Source organism: Peromyscus leucopus, chromosome 8b (assembly GCF_004664715.2).
Source record: "Peromyscus leucopus breed LL Stock chromosome 8b, UCI_PerLeu_2.1, whole genome shotgun sequence".
NCBI lineage: Eukaryota > Metazoa > Chordata > Mammalia > Rodentia > Cricetidae > Peromyscus > Peromyscus leucopus.
In genome coordinates, this window is record NC_051086.1 from 66,605,383 (window position 1) to 66,623,552 (window position 18,170).

Sequence of the window (18,170 nt, forward strand, 5' to 3'; positions counted from 1 at the left end):
TTCTATGGTCTTGTTTGCTTGTTTGTTTTAAACCATGTCCTTTTTCTTTTTTGGTTTTATCGAGACAGGGTTTCTCTGTGTAGTTTTGGTTCCTGTCCTGGAACTCACTCTGTAGCCCAGGCTGGCCTCAGACTCACAGGGATCCGCCTGGCTCTGCCTCCTGAGCGCTGGGATTAAAGGCGTGTGCCACCACTGCCCGGCAGTGTCCTTTTTCTTGAACTGCCTTGAATCTTTTTTTATTTTAAAGTTTCTAAATATCCTGAGTTCACCATAGTAACTCTTCCAGGCTTTAGGAAAAGAACTACAGTCTTAGCATTCAGTCTGTAAGGTCATTTATACCAACCCTCAATGTTTTAGCCTCTCTAAAGGAATTAATCTTCCGGTTTTACACAGAACTAGGGCCTCAGGTACTATTTACCAATATGGAAAAGATATGGAAATCCGGGTCTGTTGATGGCATTGTAATCTTTTTTTTTTTTTTTTTTTTTTTTTTTTTTTTTTTTTTTTTTTTGAGACAAGTTTCTCTGTGTGTAGTCCTGGCTGTCCTGGAACTCACTCCATAGTGATCCACCTGCCTAGCCTCTTTTTCCTTTTTTTTTTTTTGGTAGAGCTTTGCTGTGGGTTGAACTCAGGGCCTTGAGCTTGCTAGGCAGACTGCATTCCCATCCCCAGTCTTCTCTTTTAAATGGCGCTAGCCCACCATACAACATTAGATGGCTACAAGTCATGACCAAGACCCTATGGCATTATTGCCAATCTGTATTTTCTATTAAGATATTATTGCTATTATGTTTCGTTCCTTTATGGATTAATGACTGTAACACGTTTTGTTCTCCGTTAGTTATAGCAGAATTCATGTATTTCAGGCCAGCTTCTAACTCTGTATAGCTGAAGATGACCTTGAAAATCTGCGTTTACAGGCTTAGGCCACTACTTAACGTTTATGTAGTGCTGGGAATTGAACCCAGGGCTTTGTGAATTCGAGGCAAGCATTCTGCCAACTTAACCAAATCCTCAGTCTTAAAGTGATTTGTATTTCTGTCTTTGCTTACAAGACTGATAAGACCTTCTTAAAAATTCTCTTTTGAGCCCGCAATATGGTTCATCCAGTAAAGGTACATGAAGCCCCAAGACAACCCTGAATTAGATCCCTGGAATCCACATAATGGAAGGCGAGAACAAGCTCTTACCAGTGTCCTCTGACCTCCACATACACACTTGGCACATGTGCATCAAGAAACACACACGAGTGAGGGCAAATAAGCAAATGTAATTTGTTTAAAGTTCTTTCTTTCCTTGTATATAGATTCACATTCAAGATTAATCTGTCTTTTTATCTATTGTCTCTTAATCTCAACTAGACTGTTGGATAAGAGACTGCCGTGTTGATTAGGGAAAAGATAGATGTGTGTCTCTTGATTTTCATCTTTGCACTCATTCGTTCTGACAAGGGAAGAGAGTGTGAAGACAGCAGCTACAAAGAACACCTTCTAATCCTGTTTAGCCTTGGCTTTAAGACCTTTATCAGCCAGAAGGAGTTAGTTTTGTGACTATGTGGCCCTAAGGAAATTCTGTCCCTTGTCACTCCTACATTGAGTCTCAGTTTGTGAGACAGTCAGTTGCAGATGGTGCCTGGCCTGGTATTTCTTGTCTCCCATATGTCCATTCACACTCAGAAAGTCCACAGCTGTAGCCATTGGACCAGAAAAACTGGTGAGTGCTTCCAAACGGAAGACCTTTGCAGCAGCTTCTCTTGGATGAAGCCGGCTGCCTGGCATTTGCAGACTTTTCTTGACTGACACACAGTGCAAACAAGTTTAGGGTTAAAGCTTCTTTGGCTTTTCAGGATCCACAGTTGTCTCCATGTGGCCTTCATGGGTGCTGCTTGTACTGAATGGATCCGATGCCATATACACTCAAACAGTCCTAAAATAGCCCAGAAGCATCGTGTAAGGAAATGGGGTCTTAATTATGAAAAATTAAAAATATTTTTCAAACCAAAAATAATTTCTATGATTGGCTATTTCAATGCATTTTTCTTGTCACATCAAGACTATATACACGTTCAGTTTCATCAAAGAAATTTGGTATCTTGAATTTTATTTTTTATTTTTTTTTTTTTTTTGGTTTTTTTTTTTTTTCGAGACAGGGTTTCTCTGTGTAGCTTTGCGCCTTTCCTGGAGCTCACTTGGTAGCCCAGGCTGGCCTCGAACTCACAGAGATCCACCTGTCTCTGCCTCCCGAGTGCTGGGATTAAAGGCGTGCGCCACCACCGCCCGGCTAGATAGTCCTTTTTTGCTAGATTGTGCTTGATGGCACATCTTTTTTTTGTCAGGATAACTGAGATTCAGGTTGAAGGTGGAACTCAGTGCTAGAATGCTTGCCTAATGAACACAAGACTCTGGGCTTGATTCCTAGCACCCACACTCATTTCCTTCAGAAGATAAACAAGATTCTCCTGAGTAGTCCCTTTCATTTTTCTGCAGCCAATACGCCACTGCTAGATGCTCGAATTTCGTAAGAACATGTCTGTAGTTAGGGTTTCTACTGTTGCTGTAAAGCACTGTGATAAAAAGCAACTTGGGCAGGAAAGGATTTATTTCAGCCTACAGTTCCATAGCACAGTCCACCACTGGAACCTGAAGGCAGGAGCTGATGGAGATGCCATGGAGGAGTGCTGCTTACTGGCTTGCTTAGCCTGCTTTCTTATAGCAATCCCAGACTACCATTGTAGAGATGGCACTGTCCAGAGTCAGCTAGGACCTCCTGTATCAATTATCAATCAAGAATATTTACCATAGGCTTGCCCATAGGCCAGTGTGGTGGGAGCATTTCCTCAACTGAATTTCTATTTCCAAAATGACTCTAGCTATGTCAAGTTGACGTAAAACTAGCCAGCACAGAGAAGAAAGGGTTTATTTCAGCTTACGGTTCCACATCACAGTCTGTTATTGAAAGATTTCAAGGCAGAACCTCGAGGTAGGAACTAAAGCAGGAGCCGTGGAGGAAGGCTGCTTGCTGGCTGGCTGCCTTCCTCATGCATGCTCTGCCTGTTTTCTTTCCTCCTCCTCCTCCTCCTCCTCTTCTTCTTCTTCTTCCTCTCCCCCCTCCCCCCTTTTTCTCTTGAGGCAGGATCTTACTGTGTAGTCCTGGCTGTCCTAGAACTCCCTAGTAGACCAAGCAGTCTTGAATTTATAGAGATCCTCCTGCACTCTTCCTCCAAGTGCTGGGATTAAAGGTGTATACCACCATGTCTGGCCTACTAGCCTGATTCTTATATACCCTAGGACCACCTGCCCAGGGGTGGCACTGTCCACAATGAGCTAGGCCCTCACATTTCAATCTCTAATTAAGAAAATGCCCTACTGGCCTGCCTACAGGTTCTCTCTTCTCAGACATGTCTGTCAAACTGACAAGAGCCAACAGCACATCTGTTAACAGCAGCTGTCCCAGCTGAATGACCACATGTAAGCAATAGGCAATATCATCATATTCTTGTGAGCCCAGGCACTCTGAAATTAGAAATCTGCCGCCAGTGTTAGAAGACATTTGTTACTGAACAAAGATCTCAGTTCTCAGTATACACAAGCTCATATCATAGAAAAGGTCCCTGTGCGGGCAAGTCATTCAAGGGAACAGAGGTCCATGTTAAGACCTTGAGCAAAGGATAATGAATTTAATACACACACACACACACACACACACCACATGTAAAGTAGTAATAAAAAGTGGTCTGTACTACACAGGAAACCTTGTCTCCAAAAACCAAAAAAAAAAAAAAAGTTATCTATAGCTGGGCAGTGGTGGTTCATGCCTTTAATCCTAGCACTTAGGAGGCAGAGGCAAGTGGATCTCTGAGTTCAAGTTCATCCTGGTCTACAGTGAGTTCCAGGACAGCCAAAACTACACAGATAAACATCTCAAAAGACAATTGTCTCAAAAAACAAAACAACAACAAAAAGTGATCTGTAGACTTTTTTTATTTTATGTGCATTGATGTTTTGCCTCCTTGTATGTCTGTGTGAGGGTGTCAGATCACTTGGAACTGGAGTTACAGACAGTTGTGAACTGCCATGTGGGTGCTGGGAATTGAACCCAGGTCCTCTGGAAAAGTAACCAGTGCTCTTAACCCCTGAGCCATCTCTCCAGTCCCAGACTTTGGTTTATTAAAATCATAGTCATCTTCTACCATAATTATAAGTCATAAGTGAGTGTTAGAAAATGAAATCTGCTTGAGACTTGTAGTTTGTTACCTGGTTGGAAACAGCTTTAACTATATGATCTTTATGCTTTTAAAGAATGTTGAATTTTTAGTACAACACAGGTAACCTTTCTAGTCCCTCTGTTCTCATTATCCTGAAAAATCTTTACACAAAGCTTTAATGCACATTATAGGTCAAGTTAAAGAGAATCCTGATATTTCCCTGAGCTGGACTGAAGCCTATTTTAGAGTAACATTCACATTTACTTATACTTTTTTACTTATAATGCTCTCATGTTTCTATCTACTGTTATGTATTATAAGATATGAAATTTTTTTACTTTAAAAATGTATGGGTTATTCAGTAAATTTTTTTTACTTTAGAAATCTTTACATATTGAAATAAAACTTGAGGGCTTAGGGTATAGCCTGGTGGTATAACTCTTCCTATCATGGTCCAGATCTGGGATAAAATTCCCACCACATAAAAACAAATAAAAACAAAACATGCACATAGTAGAAGTAGAAAGGAAACGCTTAGCAAAGCCCCGTGGACCTGTGTGAAGACTGTACAGTCTTGGGGCTCGGTCTGTGTCCCAGTGGCAGAGCTCTTGTCTGATATGCACAAGGCCCTAGGTTCCATTCACAGTGAGAAGAGAAAATCCTACAGTTTACTCTTTTTCTGTTTCAAAGCCTGTTTCTGGTAGAATTTATACTGCACTGGCAGTGGTTGGGGTTTGAGTATTTACAGGAATACTATCAGTGTTTTATTATCATAAATTATCCGCTCTGTCTTTGTAAAATTTCATAAAAAGTTATTTGAAATGAAGTATGTCTTCCTTTAGCATCTCTGTAGATACCAACTGTGATTTTTCAGAATAAGTTTCTTTCTGAACCAAGATACACAGATTAAAAATCAGGCATGGGAGCATGTAATGAAAATGCCTATGTCTGGATTCATTTTCCCTTTTATTTATGTTTTATAATTGTTTTGAGATAAATTTTCCCTGTGTTGCCCAGTTTAGCCTTGAACTCACCATCCTGCCTGAGTAGCTGGAGTTATAGGTGTACACCACACCTGGCTTGGCTCTCCCCTTTGTTCCATTTCAGGAAAGCCTGGTTTAAGGGAAAGCACTGATACAATTGTCAGTCTGAACCCAGTTAGAAGTGGAGTTACTGGTGAATATAATCAGAATCTATATAGTTTAGAAACTAAGAAAAATATTGACCAGTCGTTTTTGAAAGGTATATGAATGAACAGTGGTCCTTGGCTTAGTAGCAGCCTTTGTTTCCAGGAACCATTGAAAGAATTGGAGGGTAAATACTCAGAATCCATTGTTTCACTTGACAGTATCTGCCCCTTCTGTATATGACCTGCTTCCCTAGTGGACTACCTAGAGATAGTGTTTGTGCTCAGTGACCTGTCCTTCTCTAGCGTCTCAGCAGCCACATGTCTTCCTTTTGTCCACATAAGGTTAGATAACACACCAGGCAGTCCCATAGGCACAGCTGTGACTCTAGTTGATTTACAGCTAACCTGAAGTTTTTCTGCTTTTTCTAGAACTTCTACAGCATACTAGTCTAGGATACATCCTAGACTATATCAGTGTTACTTTTTATCTTAGAACATGGTACAGTTTATAGTAAATGTGTTTTAAAGGGTCTTTTTACATTATGTATTTAGTGTATACATGTGTGATGTAGCGGTCTCTGACCTTCACAGCCAGTAAAATACAAATCTGCAGGAGGCAAAAAGGCAGTTTGGTTCAACATGACTCAGTAGCCAGTGTTGGTTCAAACTTAAGGAGTCTGACCCTGAGTCATTTATTTTAAACATATTTAAGCACAGCACAATTTGGTGAAAACTTTGCTGGTAATAATTAACTCAATCCCATGTGCAAAATAAAGCATACATAAATCTTGAGAAACAAAGTAAACTAGATAAAGATCAGATGGGAATGTGACACTTTCCGTAAAGATAGGTTCTATAGATTGACCAAGAAAAAACGAGCTCATGGGGCATTATCCAATATGGCCACACAACTAGCACACCAGGCTATTAACCATGTCTGCTCCCAGCCTTCTGGAGAGATAACAGGTTATGCATCCTTTCCTTTGAAAGAACAGCCCTGTGTGTTTAACATTCTGTCTTCCCCTAGTGCTCATCTGTGAGCTCTATCTATGCCTCCTATAGTGTGAGTGTGCACATGGGAGGAGCGGTCATAAAACAGTTTGCACAAGTTGATTATCTCCTTTTACCATGTGGGTACTGGAGATTTAACTCAGGTTAAGTCCTGCTTGGTGGCAGGTGCCCTTACTCACTGAGCCATCTGCTAGCCCCTCTTTCAAAGTTTAACAGCAGTAGGAGGTATAGCCTAAGGGAAGAACTCTTGCTCAGCATGTATAAAGCCCCTGGATTCAATTCCTTGAAGCTCAGAAAAAGGGGAAGGTTTAATTGTAAGTTCTCGCACTCTATCCCTGAGTATTAATGTTATGATATTTAAGATGTGACGGAGTTTCTCCCAGTCCTGGCAAGGTAAAAATAGCTGTCATTGAAAGAGAAAAGTGTGATGCTTGTGGATGTGTTTGTTTATTTGTTGTATAGAATATGCAGAACTGCTTAAGGTAAGAGTTTAGCATTTGGAGGGTTGGAGAGATGGCTCAGTCAGTGGTTAAGAGTACTTGCTCTTGCAGAGGACACAGATTCAGTCCCCAGCACCCACATGGAGGCTCACAACAGTCTATAGAACCCCCAGTTCCAGGGGACCTGATACCCTCTTCTGGCTTCCTCGGACACCAGGCACCAGAATGGTACACATACATACATACATGAATGCATGCATGCATGCACGCAAAACACTCACACACATAGAATAAAAATAAATAATATCTTTAAGTTTAGCATGTGGAGAACTGACCTATCCCTAGACTGAAAAGCCTGTGAAATTATTGATGTCTGTTTTTGGCACCTGATACTATATAAGGGAATTCTACTGCAGGCTAACTAGAGGAAGGAAAAAGAGAAGGTTTGCAATAATGCTGTTTGGATAGCCACTGGGCTAGTCAGTGTAGTATCCCAGGTTAGTTGTATTTGGGCAGAAAGAAGTCACATATACACTGTAAGTTCCTGGTTTATTTTCCTGCTGTAAAATGTTGTGTTGTTTTTTTTAAGTGAGGACTGTGGGGCTGGGTATACAGCTCAGTGGTGGAACATAAGACCCTGGGTTTAATCCTCAACACCATGAAGGTGGGGGACGCCACCTGGAACAAGAGCAGAACTGTGTATCCTGCGTGACATTACTTTCACTTGACCCCGAAGGTCCTTGTAAGGCATGCAACTCAGGAACGAGTCTGCTGGGGTGAAAGTGGCTTGGCTGTTGTTAAACCCAAACTCTTTTCCTTTAAGCTCACATTCCCAGACAGAAAGAACGTGCATGTATAATTATCTGAGCTGAGAAGCTGAGGTCCTGACAGCAGGCTTCAGGACCTTATGTGTCCTAACCATGTTCTCTTACCTTGTTGACTCCATCTGTTTCTCGCCCCTTTCTCTGCTGAAGGGCTGGCAGTAGGTCCACTGCTGCCTTGAAGCCTTTAAATTGGCCATTTTCCTGTCTGGAGTGTGCCCTCCCAGTTCTGTCGGCATGACTTATTTACTCCATGCAGGCCTCTGTGCAGCAAACTTTCTTGTCAGACTGTCTTTGGACTGCCAGCCTGCAGATAATGACTCGGAGACTTACTAATTATGGAAGCTGGGCCTTAGCTTAGGTCTTTTCCCGACTAGCTCTTGTAACTTAATTACCCATATTTAATCTATGCTCTGCCACATGTCTCAGTTACCTATTCTTAGTGCAGCATATCCCACCTGCTCCAAGTCTGCTGGCAAAATCCTGAGACTCTCTTCTTCCCAGCTTTCTCTCTCTCTCCCAGGAAATCCCACCTATTCTCTCCTGCCTAGCTGTTGGCCATTCGGTTCTTTATTAAACCAGTCACAGTGACACATCTTCACACAGTGTACACAGATATTCTGCTAAAACAGTATCTTTTAAGTAAGGTCTCACACCACCCCTCCCCCAGCCCCTCTTAACTCTTTTTTCTTCCTATGCTACCACCACATTTTAAACATGTTTTTCCACACTTCCTTCCTTCTCCACTCTGACTAGAGCAAACTGTTGAAAAGCAGCAGTTACTGCCCACCCTCCCCCCATTCCCAAGACCTCAGTGTGTAGAACACTGCCAAACAACACAGTAAGTGGACAGTAAATATTTGTTATTGGATAAGCTTTTTTTTTTTTTTCATTTAGAAACATCAGATTCCTCTAGTTCTTAAACAATACCCAGCAAGACCAGCTCTTCCTCTAAGCAGGGTATCCCTCACTATAACATCTGCCTGCTGTTGCTTAGGGTCTGAGCTTTTTCTTAGGTGGGGGTGATCCCCAGCCTAAATTTAATTTCAGATCAACAATGCACAGATTCGTTTCTGTGGGAAGGAGCTGGGAGGGAGCTGCTGCTTCAAGGCATATCTGTGTATCCCGAGACTGGAGATGAGGAGACAAATAGGTCATCTTCTTCTAACATGGGGAGAATTTCTTTGTCACTAACCTATGCCTGTACTTCTTAAGAATAAAACAAACTGCCATCCCTAAATTAACCCACCTGTGTCCTAAGAGTCCAAGACTCCTTTTATTGGTATTTCTAGGGTAAATTTGGAAGCTCAAGCTCAGGGTCAATGAAAAAGTTCAAGGATGCTCTGAAAGTGCCTTGGGGAAAGCAAAATCATTTAGACCGCTGACGGGAAATATAGCTGAGCAAGATGTTTGCACTGAGACCAGAAGGCAGCTTGCTTGCCTTTCCATAACCCCGATAAATGCCAAGATGTATGTGAAAGAGACACATAGACAGAGAGGTGGGGGAACTTGAATAGAAAAGGTAAACTGGGCCTGGTCTCCAGAGTGAGATCCAGGACAGGCACCAAAACTACACAGAGAAATCCTGTCTCAGAAAAAAAAAAGATAAACTGGGCATGGCCACTCATGTCTATAATTCCAGCACTCAGAGGCTGAAGCAAGAGGACCATTAAGAGGCTAGCCTGGACTATTTATTCAGACCCCAGCTCTGAAATCAAATAAAATTAAAGGACATGGTGGTTCATTTTATCTGGTCATTCATTTATTTACTTTAAGTATTTGATTTGCTTTTAAAGATTTCCAAGTCGAGCATAGTGGCAAACACATTCAGGAGGCAGAGGAGGTGGATCACCATGAGTTTGTAGCCAGTCTGATCTACATAGTGAGTTCCAGGTCAGTTAGGGTTGCAAAAGAAAACAGTTTCTAAAGATAACAATCAAATGGTCTAGCATTTGTTTTTGTTTTTGTTTTTTTTTTTAATTCTGTTCCAGGTTTTCTTTGCATGCAATCCAAAAGTTTACATTGGTAGAAATAGATGTGATTATAAATTAAGAGACAAGAGGTACAGAAATTAGAATTTCTAAGCTGAACTTGACTTTGGGAACGAGTTGTCACCTGGCTGTTAGCACACTAAGGATTGTGTCAGGACCTTGCGCGTATGAGTTTAACCTACTCTCTGAAGTTCGGAGAGCTTCCATAATGACTGTAGTAGGCTGCTTGGACCTAGTTTAAACTGCATTAAGGGTTGTAGAACTTGGGTGGAAAGATGACTCAGTGATCCGTACTGCTTGCTCTGCTCCTTCAGGGCGCCAGAGTTGGGTTCCTACCACCCACACTAGCGGCCTCATAACCACCTGTAACTCCAGCTCCAGGGGATCTAGCACCCTTTTCCGGGCCCTACAGGCACCTGTATGCATGTGCACATATACACATTAGTAAAAATTAAAAATAAATCTTTATGCATTGCAAAACTTTAGTTCTGATGCTGCAGTGCTTTGGGCTTCTCCTATAGACAGCCTTGAATTTATTCTTGTATGCCTCTGCCCAAATCAGAATTTTGTCAGTTTAATCTCTCATTGAAACCAATGTCTATCTATCTACTTTACAACCTTAATCTACTCTTTGGTGTTTTGGAATTTAATCTATATACATTCTAGTCCATGGTCTAAATGACTTGAGAGTTTTTTTGAGAATAGATTAAGTAGCTATTATGACAGAATGAAGATTACATGAGTCATGGTTCTATTTTACCTCCTCTTAAAACAAGGCCTACAAAAGAGATTGACTCATAGGAATTTGTTGTATTTTAAATATCAATAGTAATTTGTCCTACTTGAGGATTTTGAGTTTTAGGAGTCGTGGGGTGGGGGTGTTGAAAGCTTTCGTTTCTGTCAAATCTACAAGTGCTGAAGTGCATGTTGTTGCCCATGGGACTTTCACCTAGGAACCTGGAAACGCTGTATCTATGAGGAGAGGAAGTTGACATACTTTCCCTGCATAGGGTTCCCATTCACTATCCTCTTGGCAGGGAATAATACCCAGCATCTCCCAAAAATCAACAGTATAGCCTTTAACTAGGATACTCAGCAAATTGGTACATCTGAGCGCCACCGAACTCACATGAATCCTGACCTAGTGGATGGTCAAAAAAAGAATATGGAAAGAGGGTTGTTTACAGCTCATCATTGAATTAAAGATTAATTAGCATGTGATAGGAAATAAATACATTGACCTTTTCTATGAGAATTTCATGAGCATTTCTGCTATATTTTGTTGGCATCCAGATATTGTCAGACATTGCAGATAGCTCTGCTTTTTCAGGGTTCTCTGAGGATCCCTCCATAATTCATTGAGCAACGGGCCTTGGAATGGAAGGCAACATTGCAACTTAAGGTAGAAGACATTTTTGGCATTGACTAGGAATGAAGAAAGCTCAGGTCAATTGAACTCGTGCAGCTAGCAGAAAAGGCCATTTCTGCTCGAGTCTCAGATGACATACATCACACTCAGAATCTGTGCCGCTAAAAACCTGCCACTTGGAGCCATTCCCCTGGGATCTGTTGACTAGGTTGTGTGGTACTTTAAAAACACATCTGAATCATCAGTCCTCAGAGAACTGGAGACGGTTGGCGTCACTACTTGGTCCTAACTTGGACCAGTCTACAAATAATCTTTCCAAATGCTAAATGGAGAAAAAGGAATAAAAAGAAAAAATACTCTTCAGAGACTTGGAAAGGTCACATGTGACGTCATGAAGAGTAAATGAGATCATCTCAAAGGTGATCCCTGTCCAGCTCGACTGGCTTTTGTTGTGGTGGTGCCTCCTTTGGTCACCTGTGATGAGAGGTGTCGTAAGAGGCCTCATTTGCCAGAGTTCAGACTGGGTTCATTTCAGACCTTTTTATAGTACTTTTAAATACATGAGCACACAGTTAGAATATTAATTTAGGCTGCTCGTCTCCAGCTGTGCCATCATAAAGAGGCTGCAGCTACTGCAGCCAGCCTCCTGTACTATGGAAAGAACGTAATTGCTGGGTACAGGCTGAAGCTGACAGGCTACTCTTTCCCCAGCAGCCCCTGAAAGTACCTTTAAAAAACATTATTATGGTTATTAAGCATTTTTAGCTTACTTTTGTGTTTCAGAGTGCCTTATAATAATCATTTCTATTTGTTTTTCCTGTTGATATCCCCGAGAAGGAAGCAGGTTCATACTGTTATGACCACATGTTGCATATGGCGTATATACCAGAGGAAGGCAAGCCTCTCCATGTACCATCTGTGGCCTGCTTTGGGCAGTCTTGAAACCGTAACTGAAACGGGCATTCTGTTTCTTTGCTCACTGAACTCATTTTTTTTAACCATTTTTTATTGGGAATGTGAATATTGTGAGTTTCATGCTCTTTTTAACTGCAGTTTACAGTAAGAAATATATTTTATATCATGTGCATTTACACAGGTAAAATGGAGATTAAATATTACTATTTATGAACTGCACAGTGATATTCTGTTTTGCTTCTTGTGTGTTTTTTAAGGCATGGCCTTGCTCTGTAGCCCAAGCTGACCTCCTGCCTGTGATCCTCCTGCTCTCACCTCTTGGAGAGTGGGATTACAGGCATGCACCATATGTCTGGCTACTTTATATATTTTTAATATGAAATATAAATAAACATTTTCACATTTTTACATATATATACATATATATGTATATATGTATTGTTTTTCGAGACAGGGTTTCCCTGTCTAACACTCCTGGAACTCTTAGACTAGGCTAGCCTTGAACTCACAGAGATCCGCCTATCTCCACCTCCCAAGTGCTTGGATTAAAGGCGTATGCCACCACGCCCACCCTTATAATCATTCTTACATAGCACCTGCCCCACATTCATGTGGGTACTGAGAATCCTGTAGTAAACAAAAGACAAAAATTCCTTCCTATAATTCATGTTTTACTACAAGGGGTACAATCAAGCCAACAAATGAATGTTAAAATGAAAAGCATATGGGACAGGAAAGAGAACAATGAAAAAATAAGCTAAAACAAGGATCTAGGTGTGGCTCCTGGGATTGGAGGGGGATGATAGGTTACTATGATAATACATGATCCAGAAAGACCCACCTACCTGAGAAGATCAACTGTGTGATTCACGTAGAGCCCTGAGGAAGTAGTAAGCCGTGCAGATGTCAGGAGGAAGTGTATTCCATAGAAGAAACAGCAAGTGCAAGAGCACAAAGTTGGAAGATGTGGGCTGTGTGGAAAGAACAGGCCCTGTGTCTGGAACTGCAGGGGGAGCCATCAGAGGGTGAATGGGGACCAGACTATAGGCAGTTGTATTCTGAATGAGATGGAAAGCCATTGAAAGTTTGAGCAGAGAAGTACTTGCCAACCAACCTACGTTTTAAAGCCCTTCTGGCTGCTGCATTGAGAATAAACTGGGGAGGCTGAATGAGTGGAGACAAGTGCAGAAATAGGAGGATGCTAAAAGGTTCTCTGCATTCCATTTATTGAGTTTGAAACAATGGCTGGGGCTGGAGACAGCTCAGTGGTGAAGAGTGCAGTCTGCTCTTCCAGAAGACCCACGTTTGGTTCCCAGCATCCATGTCAGGTGGCTCACAAGCTCCTGTGACTCTAGTTCTAGGGAATCGATGCCTCTGGCCACCATGAGAACCCACGCAAATGCGCACAAAACCACACACAGACACACATACATACATAATAGTTTAAATTATCCTTAAAAGCAATGGTAGCAGGAAGGCAGACTTAATAGTGATCCTAGCACTTGAGAGGCAGAGGTGAGAAGACATAGCAATCTCCAGGCTAGCCTGGGCTACATAATTAGACCCACTATCTTACAAAAAACGTTTTTGTTTTAAGTGGTAATGGTTTATGCCTGTCTCTCTATGAGTCAGAGGTAGGGATCAGAGTTTGGACCCAGCCTGAGCCACACAACAAAATCCTGTCTTTAAAACAATGAAGGCCCGGGTGTAACTCAGTCTTAAAAGCACTTGCCTAGCATGTGGAAGGCCCTATTTAATGTCTAGCATCCTAAAGAAAAAGAAGAGGCTAGGTTCTGGGAGAAGGCTTAGCAGTTAAGAGTACTTGTTGCTCTTAAAGAACCTGGGGTTCAGTTCCCAGCACTCATGTTGTCATCCACAGCCATTTGAAACTCCAGTTCCAGGCACTCTGACCCACTCTTCTGACTTCTGCAGACACCAGACATTCACATGATGCACAGACATGTGTAGCTGTAAGTTTTTCCATGTCCCGCCTGGTCCTGCAGCCGCTCAGATCCAAATAAACATACAGAGGCTTATATTAATTACTAACTGTATGACCATGGCCTATGGCTCAAGCTTCTTGCTAGCTAGCTCTAACAACTAAACTCAGCCTATTTCTGTTAATCTATATGTCGCCATGTGTTCCGTGACTTTACCTGTGTGCCATTACATGCTGCTCCCTGGATGGTGGGATGGTGTCTCCCCTGCCTCTCCTTTCTCCTTTCACTGTCTCCCTTGGATTTTCCCTCCTGGCTTCATCATGCCCTGCCATAGGCCACTGCGTCTTTATCTGTCAACCAGTCAGAGCAACACATATTCACAGCATACAGAAAGACATCCCACAGCAGACATGTATGCAGGCGAAACACCCATATACATGGGATTATCTCAAAGAGGGGAACAGGTTCTGTTTACTCAAAGAATGGAGCATCCAGCTTGTTTGTTTGTTTGTTTGGTTGGTTGGTTGGTTGGTTGGTTGGTTGGTTGGTTGGTTTTTAGTTTTTTTAGACAGGGACTCACTATATCCTGGGCTGGCCTGGAACTCACTCTGTAGACCAGGCTGATCTCAGATCCACAGAGATCTTTCTGCCTCTGCCTCCCAGATGCTGGGATTAAAGGCATGCACCACCACTGCCCAGCGTATCTAGCATTCTTTGGGGTACAGTCTACCACCTTAAAGTGCTAGATAATGTGTAGGCTCTAATCTCAAAGTGAAACCACCACCATCATCTCCCCTCTGACCCTGGGCTTCATCGAGAGTCTGTGTTCCTGAGATCTTGAGGGAGGGAAACAAGTGGAACAAAACAGCGCGTCGGTCCATTTGTGTAACGTCCTTCCCTCAATTTCATCCAACAGATACTGGTTGAACCAGGCAGTGGACTGGTAAAAGAGAGATAGATGCCCCTGCACTTTCAGTGCGCTCTGTCGGCAGTGGCCCTATGTCAATAAGCATATATTCTGCACTGTAATAGTGGGTACACTGGGCTTTGTGAGGGGGCTTAGAGCTTTCTAAAAATGTAAGGCTGAACAGAGTCTTACAGTTGGATAAGTTAGACAAAGCTTAAGAACAAGAATGTATCAGATGGAAGGAATAGCATGTAAAAATGTGGAACTGTAGTTTCCATATTGGGGAACAAGAAGTGATTTGGATTTTCTGGAGTGAAGGAGGTAGCCTGAAAAGGTAGACAAGAGGCAGGTCCATGGGAGCATTGCTTCCTGAAATGAATGCAGTTCTCCCCAAGGGTAAAAGTGGGAAAACTGCAAAATACAGAGTTTTGAAAGCTAATATGAAAAAGATTAAAACATATCCCCAGCAAGTAACCTGGGCTGTTACTCCTAAAAGATGGTCTCTTACCAAGCCACAGTAGGATCTTGGTTAGCCTAAGCAGTTTGCCAGTAAGCTTTTTAAAACTCTCTGATCCCTGTGTAGCATGGTAGTAATACTAAAAATCTCGGAGAATCCAATGTGGTTATCCTTAATTATAAAAAATCTCCATAAAAAATTGAAACAGGAGGTGGAGATAGTGAAAGCATTGTTTTTTTATTGTCGTGCATTCCCCATTGGGCTGAAGAGTTAGACAGCATTCCATGTTCTTAACAAGTGTGAACGCCTCTTTATGACAACCCGTGAGTGATGTGCACAGGAAATTAATCTGGATACTGTTTGCCCTGGCGTCACACAGCAAGCGGGTGTCAGAATTGGAAATCAGTTGTTCCGCCCCCCAAGACTGCCAGCACTGTCCGCTGCCTTTGCCTAGAGTGTCTGCTTCACAGAATTATTCTAGAGCAGACATTTTGAGAACCCTGTAATTGTGTCACAGAGTGGTGGAGGGTTCCTGCCTTTCAACTGTTTATGAGGTCTAGACAGTAATCAATTGGTTTAGCCTGCTGACCTCAAGGGACTTCTCATGGCCTTCCATTGCTGTTGAGCTGTGACTGGAGTAGTAATCTCAAGACAAATGTTCATGGACTCACTCAGCCATCTTAGAAAGCACTGCTGTAAATTAAGTCTTTCTAGATGCTGTTTCCAGAGGTAAAGGTTGTAATTCTTTCACATAGAGTAGATCCCTAGTGCCTATTGTGAAAAACCTGCCAAGATGGTTCTGTTAAAAGCCTTTGCTTAAGAACCACTATCCCCTGGGGAGATAAGCATTATATTTTCTCTATTTTTAGTTTTATCACAAGTGCTTGGAGTATAGTGAACACCCATAAATCTTTAAACTGGCACATTGCGAGATCTGAATGCTTTATATTTAAGGATGATAGTAATAATAGTTATTAGTATTCATGAAGCCCTCATGTGACCATTTCTCCAGTTTTCACTTGAAAATGCCCTTTACAGAGCCAGGCACTGCCTCGAGATCTTCTTGAGGCCCTAATTGGAAGAAAGAGTTTTCTCTTCTCTAATTCTTTTGCTGAGAATCAGGTGAATTTGAGCATAGCTCTCTTCCAGAAGTCCAGAGCCAGCTTAAGCCTCTGAAAGTGGTGCTTCAGTGCACGGGAGAGTACTTTACGGCCTCTTTCCTGACACTAGTTACCCTGCTCTAACCTAACCAGGCTCGGTCTCTGTGAGAATCAGGCTGTGTGGTATAGGTCAGGAACTTCTATGTGTGGAAATTAGGTTAGAAGTACAGCTTACCAAGAAAGTAATTGAAGGAATTCTGAGAGATCAGAGAAACTGTATCAAAGAGGCATACCACGTAATGATGGAGGAGGAAGCGAGGGCTAGCTAGTTAAGTTCAGAAGATGAGTTGGTAAGAAAGGCAAGGACTGCACATTTCAGAAAGGAAACTAGCTACAGTTTTGGTGAAGAGGTGGGTGTGTAGTTTAGGTAGAAAAGAGGGGAGGGTGGGTGGGTCAGTGCCTCAATCAACCCACATCAGAGAAGCTTCTTCTTGCAGTAGATGGGAGTTAACAGACCCACAACTAGACAATGTGCAGAGAGTGAGAGACTTGGGAGCACCCAGTCCCAAACGGGATATCTCCATCAAACCCTCCCCCTCCTCCTCTCGAGGATGAGGGATCCATGGGAAAGAGGAGGCAGAAAGATTGTGAGATCCAAGTAATGGATGAGTCCGAGCAGTGTTCTCCCGACAGCAGGACCGATGCCCATACGGACTCACAGACCGTGGTCCACATGCAGGACCTTCACGGGTTCAGCCAAATGGGGTCCCAGCACTCAGAAAGTGGACACGGAGTTCCATTCCTAACCAAGAGGTTATCTACAAAGGGAAAATCAGTTTTCCTCAGTGGAGTGTTATTAGATAGATTAGCCAGTCTAGAGCAGGCCCATACCCAGGAGTACTCAGCAGACGTATAACTCTGGTATTTTTGTTTCATTTTGCTTTGTTTTGTTTTTTGTTTTTTGTTTTTTTTTTTGACTAATTGGTCCTTTGCCTGTTTGTTTTGTTTTGATTTTTGTTTTTGTGTTTCTTGGATTTTTATTGTTGTTTTATTTTTGTTTCTTCCTTGGTTTGTTTGGTTTTTTGTTTTGTTTTGTTTCTTTTGCTCTTGTTTTTGTTTTTTTGAGAGAGAGAGAAAGAGAGAGAGAGAGAGAGAGAGAGAGAGAGAGAGAGAGAGAGAGAGAGAGAGAGAGAGAGAACAAAGTTGGGTGGGTAGGGAGGTTAGGAGGAGGTGGGGAAAGGGGAAAATAAAATACATTATATGAAAATTTTTTTTCATTAAAATATGGAAAATAGGAGAGGGAGAATAATGGTGCTAGATAAGCACTTTTTAGCTTTACTTTCTTATTTGTGTATTTGATTTGGTTTTTTGAGACAGGGTCTGTAGCACAGGCTGGCTTGAACATTTAGCAGTCCTTCTGCATCAGCCTCCTGGGTGTAGGGAGTTTAGGTGTGAACTACCACAACCAATTTCTGCAACTTTTTAAGAGCAAAATGAGAAAGAAATAGGCTTTGTTAGTGATCATAGAACTTTCTCAGAGGAACATTTTCTGCAGTGCTGCTGGGTACATGGGGAGGAAGTCTTTGCCGGCAGTAAGCTGTGGGAGGCAGTGTCTTAGAGCGACTCCTCTCTCTTCCCACCTCACATGCTCCAGAACCTGCTGCAGCCAGGAGTCAGCCTGTCCTCACAAATACACTAGTGGTAGGCCCCAAATAAAGTGCCTGCACCGGCTTATTTAGAGCAGCATGTGCACATCAGAGTAAACCGTAGTCCAGAAGTTGTAAGAAGAAACTCACTTCCCTGCTTGAAGGCTTTTCCTCATAACCATCAAGTTTACCAGTGCTTAAGTCCAATATGCTTTTTGATGGTAGGACCTGAGAAATAGG

At 42.2% G+C, this 18,170-nt stretch overlaps 1 protein-coding gene across 3 annotated transcripts in view; it reads left to right on the forward strand.

The window, feature by feature from the left end:
- The window catches only part of Ap2b1 (adaptor related protein complex 2 subunit beta 1), a 122,585-nt gene that overhangs the window by 83,074 nt on the left and 21,341 nt on the right, over positions 1-18,170 (forward strand). The gene's annotated exons all lie outside the window — the stretch shown is intronic.